The sequence below is a fragment of the Electrophorus electricus genome, chromosome 8 (assembly GCF_013358815.1).
Source record: "Electrophorus electricus isolate fEleEle1 chromosome 8, fEleEle1.pri, whole genome shotgun sequence".
Classification (NCBI taxonomy): domain Eukaryota; kingdom Metazoa; phylum Chordata; class Actinopteri; order Gymnotiformes; family Gymnotidae; genus Electrophorus; species Electrophorus electricus.
This window is the reverse complement of record NC_049542.1, coordinates 8,665,987-8,681,992: the sequence shown is the minus strand read 5'-3', so window position 1 is coordinate 8,681,992 and position 16,006 is coordinate 8,665,987. Positions and strand designations below refer to the sequence as shown.

Sequence of the window (16,006 nt, the reverse complement as noted above, 5' to 3'; positions counted from 1 at the left end):
ATGTCTATCTCTATGTACCCAGTCAAATATGTAGCAAACACAAAAATGCTTTATTTACATAGTCATTAAGAGAAATCAGTGACCAGCAATGAATCAACCACCAATCAGAAGACATCATGCACCACAGAAACCAGCAGTGCTGGGAGGTAGTAAGTGGGGGCCTGTGTCTACAGCTGGTTTCAGTTAACCATTAAACATCTCCTGAGGTCTCTCTCATTCACAACAGGGAGAGGAGAGAGTGGCACATCGGGTACCTCAAAAGTAGCTTTGGCTGCCTTTAACCAAAAATAGCTTTGCAAAGCTTTGCCATGGCTGCCAGTTGACCAAAAAAAAAAAAAAAAAAAAAACACAGCCAAAGAAATACACACCCCCACAGTGCTCTTGACACAAACCCACACTTTTTTTGAAAAGTGTTAGCATTCCTCTGCACTAGCAAAAAAAAAAAAAGCAAACAAAAAAACCCCAGAGCTTTTCAATCTAAATCTGCCATGATAAGACAGGGCAAGAATACTGCAGCTAAAGAAGGCTCTCCTCTGGTGTGGGTAAAAGAGAATGTGCAGCACTGTCAACCTTTGGAGGAGAATGAGAAATGCCTGAGCACAGACACTGGTTTGTGGCAAAGTGACGAGGGAGAGGCACACCATGGTGTCTTTCTCTCCTGATCAGATCAGTCATTTTCCGTAAGACCACATGTAGCACGTTGGCCAGTTTGAATTTGAAGCTCAAACCCTGTTGAATCATCAGGAAAGATGATTCAACCCCATCCTTCTTTGAATATCAAGACACAGATTTGTTCATTCAATTGGCGTAAAGATGGTCTTGTTTGACCTTGGCTCAGGTGGGAGTCAGGCTGATAAGTTGACTTGCACTGATAAGTAACTTGGAAGAATGCTGATATCTCAGACTGCTTTGCTGCTGGAGGAGACAGCTCCTTATCTGTCTGCACACCTGACACACACCGTCCCCCATCTGCGCCATGTCCCACGATGCCTTGCTGTAGCCAAGGAGGAGCTGCCAGAGAGATGGCTCCCTGATTGGACACCTGACACACAGAAATGACCCTGAAGGACGTGAAGATGTACACACTTGCACAGTGGCCCAACAGCAGGCTAATGTGGGGAATTCAAATGGATGCCCACTGAATGGAGCTACTGAATATCTTGTAAACTGAAATGTTACTGGTCACTTTGTCCAGTGTCAAGATGACATTTCCTGACAAAAACACTGGTCCCAGAAATGAACCAGAATTCATATTGAAAACATCAGGATGGATTTTAGTAAATGGTTTTTTGTCCCTCAGCTACCATTCTGATTTGTCCTTTTCTTTGGTCACTGTTACAGTAAAAGATTAACAACAGTGATATAATTACAGCAATTGTATTTTAGTAAAATACTTACTTGTCCAGATGAACCTTAAGAAGAAAAGACCTTTTCTGACAATGAACATTGCAAAGCCAACAAAATGTGCATAATATATTTAGATGGTACAAACAGCTGCACTAGGCAAATGTGAGGTCAATAATACCATACAAAACCTATAAGTGAAATATACAAATGAATGTTGAAATTTAATATGCAATTATAAAATCCGAGCCATGTTTCCATCCAATAATTTTTATGTGCACTGAAATCACAAAATCTGATAAGACTTCCAGAACATTGCTAAAAAGATTTCACACTTGCTTGAAATTTATGATGACATAGTGAATATGGTGAGCTAGATCAGCTCTTTAGTCTGTTTACTTTGCACAGTGATTCTAAATTAGGTTTAAACGCACTGAAATAAGGACTGTAAAATACACTCAGCGTAACTTTGCCCAAAGCTGTCGAACGCCTGTCTGGGAAAGTTCACTATAAATAACAAAGCAGTCGTTTCAGCATATTTGTGCCCCGCTGTTATCATCTTTCTTCGAAAAGCAAGAAACATGGCTTCATACGATCTGATACAAGGCAACCAGCCTGGTAGCAAAAACATCTAGATGGCCCTGCTCTGCTCTTTTTTACCCCCACGTGAGCTGCACACATTCTGCTTGTTGCACCCATCACACATGATCGTAGAATGAACCGGCTCAAATTGACTGCAGTCAGGTCAGATTAGGACGATGGGATGGCGCTGGTAACAGGGCTACACACCGATGCCCAAGATCTCACGCAGTAATGTTATGCCATTATTGCGGTCCATGTTTAATTAGAGAGATCACGGTAACCAGTGTGTTTGTGAGAAATGTGACCATCGGAGAAATGATGTAGGGCTGCCTGCGAGACACAGATAACCATCAGGAAATCTCCAAAACCAATGCATTTACGCAGGTCTTGCTGGCAAAGAGTTGCATCAGAGATGTAACTAATCACTAACCTGCATTTTCCAGTCTTTCTGTGTCTGTCATGGATGACTGAAAAATACCTTGACACCTTGTCCCCGACATGAGCTGAGGTGCCAATGAGGACAGAGTATCCAATGAAGCGTGAGTTCATCTTTCATACGTTTTACATGCAATGACACAGCAGAGCATCAGGCGCAACACATTCACACAGATATGGACATAACTGCAATCGCATGGTTAGAACCCTTCCTTTTGTGAGGTTTAAATTAAACTGTTCTGTGAATACCAGATATGCGTTAACGTAGGTATCAGAGCACATATATATAAATATTTGATTCACTGGCTCTTCTTCTGAGTTTAGAGAAGCAATATTAATAGGTGAATTAACTAATGTTCTTACAAGCTCCAACTAAGAAATGTTGAAAAGTATGATAATAAAGTAGGTTCAAAGTTCAAGTTCAAAGTTCAAAGAGGTTTTATTGTCATTTCAGCTATATACAAGTACACAACAAAAATGAGACAGTGTTCCTCCAGGACCACGGTGCAACACAAAAACAACAGTGCAACAGACAACATGCTACACAAGTGCAAACAGTCCAATATAGTGCAAGGTTATTACTAGAAATAAAAGATAGACATCAAGAACTCTAAAAAACCTAATATATCAGATGTAAAACTGCAAGGAGTGAAGGGCTTGGTGCAAAACATTTTGCATGTAACATCAAAGGTCATAAGTCATGTGGCAGACCTGACAACCACTGAAAACTCTGGAATTGTTGTCTCTCCTTATTCATGCAATGTTTCTTTATTCATTCTTCAAAATTAGGTATTGAAAATGTAAACTGGACCAGCTCTATAAACACTGTAAGTTCAAGGGACACGTGGGAGCTCACTGGAAACCATTTCTCCAGCCTGACATAACAAAACCAGGTGTGCTGGTATTTAATATAGGAGGGTGGGGGGTTTTTTGTCCCTAAGAACAGCAAGCATGTGGCAGGAGCAGGAGATAGCCGTCACAATATGGAGCAGCTGAGCGCAGAGGCAAACACAAATGTGCTCTCTTTCTACCCTGTGCTGAGTGGGCAGGAATGAGAGTCATGAATAATGAGTGGCACCCCACGAGATGCACAGCCGCACTTATTCTGCTGTTGGAAGAGCCTCATTATAACGCCTGTGCTTGTCTGTGCAGACACAAAGGAAACAATAGTTGGATCTCTCTCTCTCTCTCTCTCTTTCTCTCTCTCTCTCTCTCTCTCACACACACACACACACACACACCCAACCACCACAATAACAACAACCACACACAAATGCCTGCATGCACACCTCACTAGAGACTGAATTGCTGTAGGGGAAGGTGCTGTATTCCTGCTTTGGGCAAAATACTTCCATGTGAAACCAACACCTTAGCAAAATGGGAGTCAGACAATGCTTTTAATCCTGGTCCTTCAAGTCTCTCTGACTGTATCTGTAGAACATGACTAGAGAGGACACACACACACACAAACACACACACACACACACACACACACACACACACACACACACACACACACACACACACACACACACACACACACACACACAGTTTCTGACTGTAGAGCGCGATTAGAGAGGACAGCCTCAGCCACTTCTTCTCTCTCTTTGTCTCTCTCTCACACGCACACAACACACACACATACACACACACACACACACACACACACACACACACACACACACACACACACACACACACACACACACACACACACACAAACACACACACACACAATGCAGTGTCTGACAGGGTATGATCTGATTTTGCTCATGTAACCTGTCCAAGCAGTTGGTGTCCATGTGTGTGCATGCATGCATCCTGTGTGTGTGTGTGTGTGTGTGTGTGTGTGCATGCTGGCTTTCCATGGTTTCTAAATAATTGGACAGTGATGCAATTTTTGTTGTTTGGTTTGCATTTGAATAGGAACAAAGAAAATTTGATGCAGTATATTGATATTTTAAGGGTCCTTTTTAATGCTGTCACCCCATTCCAAATGACTAAATCAAATTAATTTGAAATAAAAAATGTAATCAATTACATATTAACATAATCTTACATGAAGTTGTCATGTTTCATAAAGTTATTCATATCTAAAACTGGTTGACTCACCATGTGATTGAGTGGTTGAAGTCACCACCCATATACATGAACATTACCAGATGCTAGGTAGGTTTCAGTGCAATGTCCTGCTGCACGGTGCCAAATAGTGAGCTCCAAGACCTTTGAAATCCGTGCAGCAGAGAACTCCCAGCACTGCCATCAGAAGCCACAACATAACGTGAGTCAAACATGTTTGTGCCATCCAGTATAACGTTAGCCAAAGCAAAGGAAATTTTATTTGTATAGCACTTTTTACAACAGCTGATGTCACAAAGCAGGTTTACATATGTCTGGGTACATGCCCCAGTAGAGCAGACCAAAGAGCAGACAGTGGTGAGGAAAAACAACGTAAGGCTGAGAGGATGAAACCTTGAGTGGACAACCACACATGGCTGTGCCATCCAGCTAAGATTGCAGGCTCAGGACCATAAGCAGGTCCTGTTTTATGTTTCCTCATTCCAGTGTATTGCTACGGTTTCATCTTCATTTCACAAACAGCTAAAACCCTCTACAAGAGCTTTAATTTTTATGCCAATCTGATTCTGAGGCTTATCGAAGGCTAGCATCTTGCAGTAAGCAGTACAAGGTGCTGAAGGTGTGTTCTTTTTCTGTTCGATTCAGTTTAGTCTTTGATACATCTGTGCCTACATCCTAGACACTGCTCATGATCTATTTAGCATTCTTTGCTTCATGATTGAAAGTATTTTCTAGTCATCCACTACCGTGGCATTTCATGGTCTGCCAGGTTGAATGATCAGAGTACGTTCTTCTTAAATAGGTAGCCTACATTTTGACATGTCTAATTATTTGGCTGACATTTTTCTGTCCTGTTGAGGGTTAGGACTCCAGATGCAAATATTACATCTGGTATCAACGCTACATATTTTTTGCTTGAGTTAATGATGGCATAAATAAGGCAATAAACAATCGAGTAACCAACCATGTATTTCCCTGAAATGGAAGAACCAAAGTATGGACAGGGCAGTAATAAGGGAAGGGCAATTTTGCAAAAATTTAACATCATATTTACCTTTTCTGACTTTTTATCATGATAACGATAACTGAATCGCCCACCCCTAGCTGTGAATCCTATATGGTTCACCTGTCATACATGAAGTGACCCTCAAATTAAAGCTGGAATTCTGCATACACTAATTATTTTGCTTCAAATTCTACGCTCTTGATCGCAAAGCCAAAACAACAGAAATGGTGTCACTACTCCATAGCTTACAGGCTATGCTACACCGCATGTCTCAGTGCCAGGAAAACAAGGAAAAGGAAGTGGAGGTATGCTTCTAAAAAAAAAAAAGTGAACCGAGATGTGCCAAGTGTGACCTTGAGTTACCTTACACAAAACAACAGCTCCTCACACACTCCCTGGCTTTAGAGCCCTGTTGGACTCAAGGCTAATCCAAGGGGTGGAATTGGACCATCAGAGGAAATATGAAAGAGGAGAGAGAGAGAGAGAGAGAGAGAATGAATCTTCAAGTCTACCGCACATTCTAGACTGACTGAACTTGCATGTCTTTTGTCCACAGGACAGTGTAACCCACAGGGCAATCTTCAGAGCGGACCAGTGAATATGAATATTTATATATACGTATATGTACATTTCATTAGATATCTGCACTTGGTGATTATTAACATACAATAACAATTTTTTAATTGAAGGAACTTCAGTTAATGTATATTATTGTACTGTACTAAACATTTAGAGACACATAACTTTAATTTAACATGCTTTAAATAAGATACTAAAACTAATTAATATAACAAGTGCAATCACCAAATTCATCTGGCTTGTCCCAATCTTGCCTCAATTGCTCATCTTGTCAGTGTGGGGTGTGCGGGTGCGATTTTCACAGGACAGCTTGGATTGGGAGCAGAGACACGGTGTGCATCTGCCAAACCTCCAAATGACACCTTGCTGCAAATTACACACTAGATCTTGCACGGCACTGACGCGACAACTGCAGAGGGATGCAGTGGAAATCTGTCACTGAGATGAGCTGGATGCATTAGTCGTTGGTAGCAAAGTTAATTTTGGCACTTCTTGGTGATGTTACTGTTAGCTCACAAAGCAGAAACTGGTTTGTTAAAACGTTTGACGACATGCCAGCTCAGCTGTATGGTTATGCCATCTAAATATATGTGTTGGCATTGGTTTCACATAATTATATGGATGTTTAGTTTTAATGGTATTTAGTGATAGTGAGCACTGTAGATGAACATAATGGCATGTCGCAACTTATTGCATTTCAAAACACACACAAAAAAATAAAAAGTAGTTTCCAAGTAGAGACTTGGGTTTCTGTCCGTTTAAATTTTATAGTACTGTTTAAAGTAGTATAATTTAATTGTTTTATTAAGAAAATAAATAAATGAAATCCAAACAAGCTGTCAGGTTTGCCCTATAGTGCTGGATACAGTGTTTAGTATGCAGGAAGCAGCGTTCCATTATCTTTAATACCATGTGGAAACTACGGGCAGTGGTAGTTCAGTGGTTAAGGTACTTGACTTGTAATCAGAAGGTTGTTGGTTCAAGTTCCCACTGTTGGGCCCGAGCAAGGCCCTTAACCCTCAATTGCTCCAGTTGTACTCAGTCATAATTGTAAGTCTCTTTGGATAAAAGCATCAGCTAAATATCATTATTTGTTCTGTATTTTGTCAATATTGCTCAGTACTACAAGCAAGGGTCTTAAAAACCTTGAGAAATGTCCATTTGCAAGTGGCTGTGATTTGAATCCATCAATAAGCTCTCCACACTGGATGTGGTTTGATGGTAGTGTCTGTATGAACACTGGGATTTGTCCATCTACCAGCCATTTATATGTATTGCGTACCATTTCCAGACGACAGCCTACAGGATTATCTTGACTGTGCTGATAGCCTATGCTAGGCTGTTAATCTAAACATTTAACACTTTGAATGTTTAGACTAACAAAACTGCTATTTGAACACAGTCTGTCAAATATAACTGACTATGTTCTAATCTCAGTTTTCTGGCATGAAGTTGCATCTTTGCAGGTATACCTATCATAATATCCATTTATTTTATAGGCCTAATTGTAGAATTGGGGCCTATCCGTTACCATGGACACTTTGTCAGCCACCATCTACCCTTGCTGGTTTTGAACCACAAAGCCATTTTTGAATAGATATTTGGGTGCAAGATGAAGTCACAGTCTGTTGTTATTTTCGTCAATGACTTGTCTCCAACAATAATAGAGACACAGTTACACGGATATAATCTAAGTGCATGCAGTAAACTATAATCGTAACTTACATTACAGTGTAACTAAGATAGGATGTGTCTAGCATGACAGGTACCAGACTACAGGCCAGTTTATCACTAGAGCATATCTGAAGCTTTCCCAAGAGACCCAGCTGCACAACTGTAAAGTCATTAAAGCCAAAATGAGCCCTTTGAAAAGGCTTGGTCACCATTGTGGATTTGCCATGAAAGGGGTGATTCTGGGCACACAAAGCCGGCAGGCGCCGAAGGCTCGTCCGGCCCACCGTGGTGTTCGATGCTAGTGGTGGTGCCATTGGCGCAGTATGCCAATCGGACTGCCAGGGCAAGGGGGGGCAGCAACTTATAGACATCCAGCTATTTGATAGAGACTAGATCTATTGAAAAGTGTCACTGAGGGTCTTTCAAACATTCAAACAATCACACAGCAACTCTGCTTTGGAAAAGCCCACATGGGCCACTGGGTCATACCATTCTCAGAGAATGAAGGGAGAGTGGGAGCTCATTCTGCACACAAACAGGGCTTTCTCTACAGCAGCACAACAATCACATATCTTGATGGCACATCCGAAGCACGCGTGGCATCCCAACCTCCCCCAAATGCACACCACACAAAGAGCAGCGCCTCTGTTAGGCCAGAGGTGTGCACCATGGTGCAGGATTTCACCATTAAACCCCACAAGACAACCTCTGGCCAACGATATCCATCCACCACAGAAATGGTGGGGCAGTTATTTTATTCATTAGAAACTGTAGTTGCATTGCCAACAGTGAAATACAACACTGCTGGCCTTGCATTCACACCAGTGTATGCACGGTGATTCGGCCACTGTCTCAAGCCTGTGCACTTCTTAATCTGATTAATGTACGTATGTCTGAGAGAGAAAATGCACTTTTAGAGGAGCAGGCAGACACTCTCCGAGTCAGCCCAATTGACTGTATACGTGCCTACGGACGCCCAATAATGAATAATGATCAGGGCATCGACTTGCGGCCGCAGGTGCACGTTGATGGGGCAGAGTGAGGAATGAGAGGTGAAGAGTAATGTTATTGCTTGCCTCCACTAAGTAAACTCGTACTCATCAAAAACTTGCCTGAGGGGACCAGTGGATGGTTTACATGCTGAAGAGAGAAATAAGTCAGTGTGTCCACCCCAACTATCATTTTATCATCTTATCATATATGGTGTAAAATGCTTATTTATAAGAATTATTATTTCTGCTTATTTTTCTAACTCTTCCTATACTATTTATCATGCTACTGTCTTCCACAGGTGGCCAAACCAACAGAGATTGATGAGAGATTATTTGTACATACTGAGTTTTTTTTAACTTGGCTTGTAGCGTGTGTCGTCTGAGGTAAAAGGCGGCAAAGCAAACCCAGTTCATCTTGGAGGGCCACCCCAACTTCTCTATTTTCTCTCTTCTACTCTCCTTAACAGTGTCATTCTCCTTACATGATGTTCGTTTTTGTCTGGCGAGCATACATCTTAGCCCGAGGCTGTGAGTTAGCCACGGAAGGGCAGCAGAATGTGCCTGCATCTCACGCATTTTCAAGAATCAGCAGACAAAGTGGTGTTCTTACTTGCTGGACCCTTTCATGTTAGCGCTTAACATGCTTGCTGTCATCTCCTCTACCACACTGTGACCAATAAGCACCTGTCTAAATCCTGACCAATTCTGTCAGTACTATGTCAGTCCATAGTGCACTAGCTGTATACCACACTAGCACTGTGATATTGACATATGCACTAAAGTGATGATTAGGCTAAGCTTTACCTCTTCAGGCTGTTGTGTAAACAAAACATGTGTAAACAACTCTTTACCTGCTGAACTCTACGAGCTTGAGCCTAATTGGCTAGATGAGTCCTTCTCAAACACTGATGTTACATTTATGTAGGCTCAGTGTGGCACGTACCCAAAGCTTCAGACCTTGGCCTGCTGTGTTGCTGGCTAATCCTGTAATTACGCCTCCTCCCCCCTGCTTTTCGTCCGACATCTTGTGATTACTGCATGTCACTCCTTCCATCCCTCCATTTGGAACAAAGAAGAGTTCTGCTTGGGCAACAGCATTAGCCACTCAGGAAGCCTTGGGACGAACCCACTGTGGTCTGCATATCAAAGTGGACTGAAAGGGAATTACAGATGAGCTCGCCCTGACCCCTGGAATGCCCTACTAGCGGCCCATGGACACCAGCTGCCACAATCAAATGTCATAACATGGAGGTGTGAATCTGTGAGGAAACACTAAGCAGGCACAGATATCACACCCTATCAGCACTTGCCTTTAGGTCTCTTTTCATCTCAAATGTCAACTCTATGGTCTGTAGGTGGTTTCTTTTTTCCAGGATTTATTAGTCTTTCATTTGATCCTCTGCAGGCTTGCTTGCGTTTGTAGTGTGCCATGATATGTGATGGGTTTAATACCTGCAGCACCTTCAAGGCTATTACCTTGTATTGATCGGATCCCCATAAGCCCTTGGTCCAGAACGCCTCACCGCTCCTATTCTTTCAAAAATGTTCAGTCAAAATGGCAGCACTATTACCCTACTACTGCTATTACATTTGTATTGATCTAAAGAAGCGACAGAGACTGCCCAGTCTTTGCTTTCAGTTGGCGGCAGATCAATTATTTATCTATAGGCATAACTTTGGCAAGAAAGCATTTTTCCTCCTTGCAGACCTTTTGAGTTCCAATGCTACAGATCCAGTCATTATTTGTGTAATCTTTCATGTCTGTGAACTTAGTTTATTACAATTTGTCCTCAGGCAATAACCTCTACAGCAACACAACTCATCCTGATGGACTCCATTCCATCACACATGACAATGCAACCTTGAGACCTTCTTGGAGACAGTTGTGACACCTGTCAAGACCACTATAATCTGACAATGAGCCACACGGTCATTGTGGACAGCTGCAAGTAAGATTTGATGGCACCTGAGTGGATGTCCCCAGTTCTCTATTTTAACATTGTTTAAAATAGAGGATAACGACTCTTAAATTGTCCAGACAGGGGAAATCTGGGAAGTTAATTTATTTAATCCCCCCCCCCCCCCCCAACTCTTAATTTTCACATTGGTCTGCAGTGCCATTCCCTTGAGAGTTTGCTCTACACAGTTCAGCATTTTCGTTGCTCAGACACCTATATCAACCTGGTTCCACTCAGTCATCTTATCATCATCAAGCCCACTGAGAGATGAATCAGGTATGTAAAGCAGTGGAAATAATAAATGATGTTGTATGTCCTTGATGTTCAACAACTGGTCTTGCAATCCAGAATCCTGAACCCATATCACACAAAACTGGTCCATAAATTAGATCAAGTAAATGAGATTTAATTAGCCTCTGTAGCGCATGAAGCAGTCTACAGCATCTGCAGTATATCCATTTATAGCTGGGCTTCCAGTTTCATTTATGACCTATATAGCTACATTATGGCAGTTATGCTTGTGAGACTGCTCATCCACTCTGCTTGTATTACATAATCATCACTTCTCCTTTTACAGTCACTGCAGTCCTCCATGAGGAGAAATTACATTTGTGTCACTATTCCAGCTGTAGATATAAAAAGCATATAATCCAGGACAGTTGTTGTCAGTGCTGCTCCTGGAAATCTTCCACACTGCGCACTTTATGGTTTGGTTTGAGCCCCAATCTAACTCATTTGAAGTCCTTGAATAATTGGTCTAATAAATTTGGGTTGAAACACAGATCTCCCGAAGGAGAGCTGGTAACAACTGGACCAGAAGCACAACCTCATAGACCCCCAAAGATGTGAAAGACCACAGGCAAAATAACACACATCATCCTGCTCAGGTTTAGTGGAATGGGTGTTGCTGCATGCTCTGAGAAAAGGTCAAGATTAAAAGGGGAGACCTTGCCTGGTTAAAGGCTCACAGCTAAAGCACCTTGTTCTCAGCCCTTATCCTCCACCTCTACCTCAACACTATCGTACTCCCACTGGCTCAGGGACACATCTTGTAACTCCTGAGCCTCTTACGCTGCAGCACCCTTATGAGTTACCACACTGCTGATGCTCCGTGTGAGACAGCGCAAATGCGGACGTGAGAAAAACGGAAGGCCTTGAAAGCAAGGACATGGGTCCAGAGGTGCGAGTGCACATGAATATGTCTATACTCGAGGAACATACCCACTTCATTATGCACCATTCAACATGTCAGTAGTCACTGACCTGCATCTTTTTCGAGGACCAACTGCAAAGCAATTTTAAGTTCATTGATCCTCATCTTAGCATTAAAATCAGTTATTACCATCTGTGATCCATGGAAACAACCATTACCATGTGAACCCTGTAAATATGGACTAAATTAGCTCCTTTAAAAAAGGCATTTCATTATACATTAGCTACAGGCTCCTCAAATTAGAACAGCAACGCCTACATCCTCCCGGAATAGCTAACCACAGGCTGCCATAGCACAAATATTCTTCCAGTATGGACTCTCCTTAGTGTTTGACCCCTTGCAACTTATTTCCGTCCAAACAAAAGAAATGCCTCCTCCATCGCTCCCCCTTTCCTCCACTCCCTCCTTCTCTCTTTGACTGTGTCTGAATATGAAGAATAAAAATAAAACCCTCTATGTTCCTGCCAGCACCAGAGGAGAGGCGAGAACTTCCTCCACTCCTGCTGTTTACCCCCTCAGCTAAAGCGCCCCCACCCATTCTCAGTTCTCAATCCAAACAAGCACATTTACGAACACTAATGCAGTGACATTTTGTCTCAGTACCTTGATTCTTTGTTGATGCCACTGTCTCTTCATCGGATTCTTGGAGCGCTAAATCGCTCAATGTGCTGCCATAATTAAGTCCTTGCGATGAACACAAAAAATGCCTTGCATGTCGTGGACTGTGGGCTAGCTCTTTTCCGTTGACTGATGGCTTGTCTCCTGTGTGAAAGGTCCATGTAAGCTCCAGCTGGGCCCACCTGTGTTCCCTAACTTTTCCTTCCAGATGCAAAGCAGCTTCCATGCAAATTGGCATCGGCTTGGCACGGACAGGTGCAATTAAACACCCTCCACCCCCGGCACCACTATCACTCACTGACTCAAGGCAGCAGCCGGCTTGCTGTACACACTTATATCTTTTTTCCCCAGGTGAAGTTTTTTTGTAAAAAAGGCTCAGATGCATTTCATTGCTAAGTGTTTCCCTGCTTTTTGACCGGGAATGTGCCAGGGATAGGGAGAAGGTGCTGGTGGCTAAAATGCTAAATTATGGCTTCCTTCACCTCTGTAATTTAACGATGGAGATTCCAGCCATGTGGTCATGATTGGAGTTGCCCATGTGGTGGCGCTGTGAGTGTACCTGACCTTCTCCATGGTTCAGCCCACGTTAGTCTCTGCCTGCTTGATGTTTTGCGGATGCTTTTCAGAAGCATGGTGGGAGTAGCTTTTGAGCTTAAAGAAAGGAAAAACACAAAACAGCCATCCTAGTACTGTGCCACTGGCAGTGACACAGAGATCACTTTGCATGATGTGGGAAGAATGACTCACAGAACCAGATGCCCCTGCATTCTGAGCTGTGAACAACACATTTCAAACAAGTCAGTAAACCTTAGACCTTGGGAAAAACCTAGACACTGATCTCAGTTCCGTATCATACACCTCCACCTGGTTGCTCAAACATCTGAGAGGGCATACAGCACAATTTGAATATTCAAATTATTATATTCATAATATGACATGAGGAAAAAACCTTTTTTTCAAAACAGAGTGATTTCTAATCATGAAACCCAAGAAATCAGATTAAAAATCTATATTATACTTACTGTTTTGCCCCCTTGAAGTAGCACTAGTCACTGTACTATCGATGCCCTATTGTTCCCTGTTCCCTTTAAAAAGCTGTTTGGCCACCACCTGTTTCTATAGTAGACAAAGGAATCTCCCCAAGCCCTGGGGGTGTAAGCAGACACCGGGTCCACCTCTGTGGAGAGCTCCCATTCAGAGTTAGAATTGCCACACCATGCCGTGAGTATGCAGGGCCCAGTTACATGATGGCTGTGGTGCCAAAAATCGAAGACTGTTCCTTCTTCGGTTTGATGGACCTTGTGGCCTTTGACCTGGGGAGGGGAGGGTGGTAATTACCGTAACTAATGTCACATGTTCTATTTGCATTGCTAAAAGACCTACAGATAAGGCCTTCGAGCTGACCTCTCTGACTAGTGGTGCTCAAACAAACAAACAAACAAACAAAAACCAACCCAACCTGTAACTATCAGGTTTTTCCAGGGCTGCTGTAATGCTTAGCCTATCTGCTGTGGTGCTGATTACTTAAGTGACACCAAAGAGGTCCAGCCTGCACGAGTCAGTCAGTTTCCTGCATGACTAAAGTGAGAGCTCTCGGGACCAGCAGGCTTTAATAAGCGGAAACGGGATGTATGGGTCCCGCTAACCTGCTGCCTCCTTATCTTTGCCGCTGCTGAGGCAAAACACTGTCAGGAGGAGACGGGGCGAGCCAGCAAGTAAGAGGCAGAATGATGTCCATTATGGGCAAGAGCAAGTGAGATCAGCAGCCAAATGTCTAAAAGCATGAAAAAAAGAAGAGTGGTGCAAAAAAAGAGAAAGTGTTCAGAGCCAGAAGACATGATGTATATGTGTAGCAATACAATCTTGCAAATAAGTATTATGGGTCGTGTCCAGGATATACTGAAAATACACTGTACTGACTAATCAGTTTGAACACTTATGTAAGAGCATTGTTAAAAAACAGCTGCCATAAATTTAGGAGCTCAACTTAGGATTTAAGCCTATTCATAATGCTGTCCAAATTCACCATATAAGGTAAATATAAAGTTTACTTTCTTTAATTAATCAAGATTGATTTATTGACTGATTGATTGATTGATTGATTCCCATCGACTGAGAAAGAAGAGACTGTTCCTGAATATACCCAAGCAGTGTCTGCCAATCACGGGTGCCTGTTAGGTCACAGAACTATGCAGTTAGTGCTCTCCAAGTGCTTCTTAATGGAACCGTATGGGCTGCACTTTCAAAAGAGCCAAAGACCAGCCGTGGGAGGTAGAAACCATATACTCAGGTTATTTCTGAGGCATCTCAGTGGAGAGAATCCTTATTCAAGTGTCTGCCTATTTACTGAGCTTTGATCTCCAAACTCTATACACACCACAGGCTTTTAGTTACTGTCGGATTTTAAATTACTGCTCACCATGACGGAAATATTCCTGCTTCTCTATTGGCCCTAGCTGCATTTAAGGTGTTCAAAATTTTACTACCTTCACAGTATGGACAAGCTATTAACATAAGACTTAAGCTTTGAAAATTCACATTAGCTTAATGCTGGATCCTTTACAGTGGCCAAGAACATCTTGGTAATTGGCTTTACATTAATAGGACACTAATATATAGACTGCTTTTTTGTGGTTCGATACTTCGAACAAGGACCTTTCTTTTAATGAGCGGTTCCATTATGTTTAGCTTTTGAGCTTCTGGTCAGCCTGAATAACCCAGCATGGCATGCAAAGACCTGGTTCGCTGCACGTTCACAGGTCTGCAGCCACAATATCAGGCACCTGCTGCACTCTCTAATAACCTTATCTTTCAGTCCCCACATCCCACCCCACACCCAACCAAGACACGCCCAGTAAAAATGCCGCCTTGCACTGCATAAAGTGTCAGTCTTCACCTGTTGTTCAGTTAGAGGGGAAACAGCACAGGGCCTGTGCCATTTGTCAGACCTTCAGATGGATTACCTTATGACACCGAATGACACAGCTGTAGAAAATAAAGGCTGGATGCACCACAGGAGCTTACATAGGCATTCAGAACATTCTGGCTCCACCTTTTTAATTTATGTCAAACGCTGCATTCCCAAGATAACCTTAGCCTTACTGTATTTTTAAAGGACAATAAGGAATTGTCTTCCCAAATATATTGTTTAAGAACTGTGGCACCAGGGTCTTCGCAGAACATCATCTTTGCCATTGCTGAATGAATCACTGGGCAATTAAAATGGCTCGCACCTGTGCGAGGTTTTTGCCAGCCTACTAACATGGGTGTGTTTTCTTTCATTAGACTGTTAGAGCCTGAGAGAGATTTGGAACACAGATCCCACTGGAGCGAGTGACCGCTAGGAGCGAATGTTGGCTAGAAGCCTGACCCTGAATGTATGTTAACTGTGGTCTACTGATCAGATTATTTATATTATTAAAAGCTAGTTCTGCCTTTTCACTCCTACAAAGGGCAACATGTATGTACTCTTTAAAGATCAGCTGATCAGTACAGCCTTCTCAATTAAATTATGCATTACCCAAAC

At 42.5% G+C, this 16,006-nt stretch overlaps 1 protein-coding gene across 4 annotated transcripts in view; it reads right to left on the bottom strand.

Moving 5' to 3' along the window:
• The window catches only part of wasf1 (WASP family member 1), a 63,726-nt gene that overhangs the window by 44,688 nt on the left and 3,032 nt on the right, over positions 1 to 16,006 (bottom strand). The window contains exon 2 of one of the 4 annotated variants that reach the window (XM_027001304.2): positions 5,810 to 5,870. The exons of the other annotated variants lie outside the window; for them this stretch is intronic. The gene's annotated coding sequence lies outside the window, so the exon portion shown is untranslated. The remainder of the gene's footprint in view (positions 1 to 5,809; positions 5,871 to 16,006) is intronic. 4 annotated transcript variants of the gene reach the window in all.